This window comes from Henckelia pumila, chromosome 2 (genome assembly GCF_033568475.1).
Source record: "Henckelia pumila isolate YLH828 chromosome 2, ASM3356847v2, whole genome shotgun sequence".
Lineage (NCBI taxonomy): Eukaryota > Viridiplantae > Streptophyta > Magnoliopsida > Lamiales > Gesneriaceae > Henckelia > Henckelia pumila.
In genome coordinates this window covers 155,591,847-155,592,411 of record NC_133121.1, presented here as the reverse complement: position 1 = coordinate 155,592,411, position 565 = coordinate 155,591,847, and positions in this window count along the sequence as shown.

Below are 565 nucleotides of genomic sequence, written 5' to 3'. Positions count from 1 at the left end.
ACCCACTGCTAGTTGTATCATTGAACCATTGAGGGTCACACAAGTACTAGCTTTCTAGAACCCGTTGAGAATAAAATTAATTCAATGTGTTGAACGACTTATAAAGGAGTTTATATGTGAGATAAATTAGAAGTATGTCTTCTAATGAAGAATAAATAGAAAAGTAACTTTTAATTTGTGAATGTGTTCCTAGATTAAAAGTTGACTTGAATAAATAATTAGTTTTTGTAAATGTGATTTACAAAACTATTATTATGAACTTAATTAAATTAATTCAAGTGTTGAATTAATTAAATACTAGTGGGCCTTGTAGAGTCCAAATAATTAAATTAATTCAAGTGTTGGATTAATTAAATACTATTGGGTCTTGTAGAGCCCAAATAGAAATAGTGTTGAATAATTATTCTACTAGTGGACTTGAATGAGTAAAAGTTGGATTTAATTAATAAAATAAACTTAAATGGATTTGAGTTTGATAATTAATTAAATATTAAGTTCATGGGCCATGTATGTATATGTTTGACATATAAATACATACAATATATGAGAGAGAGAGTGAATATGA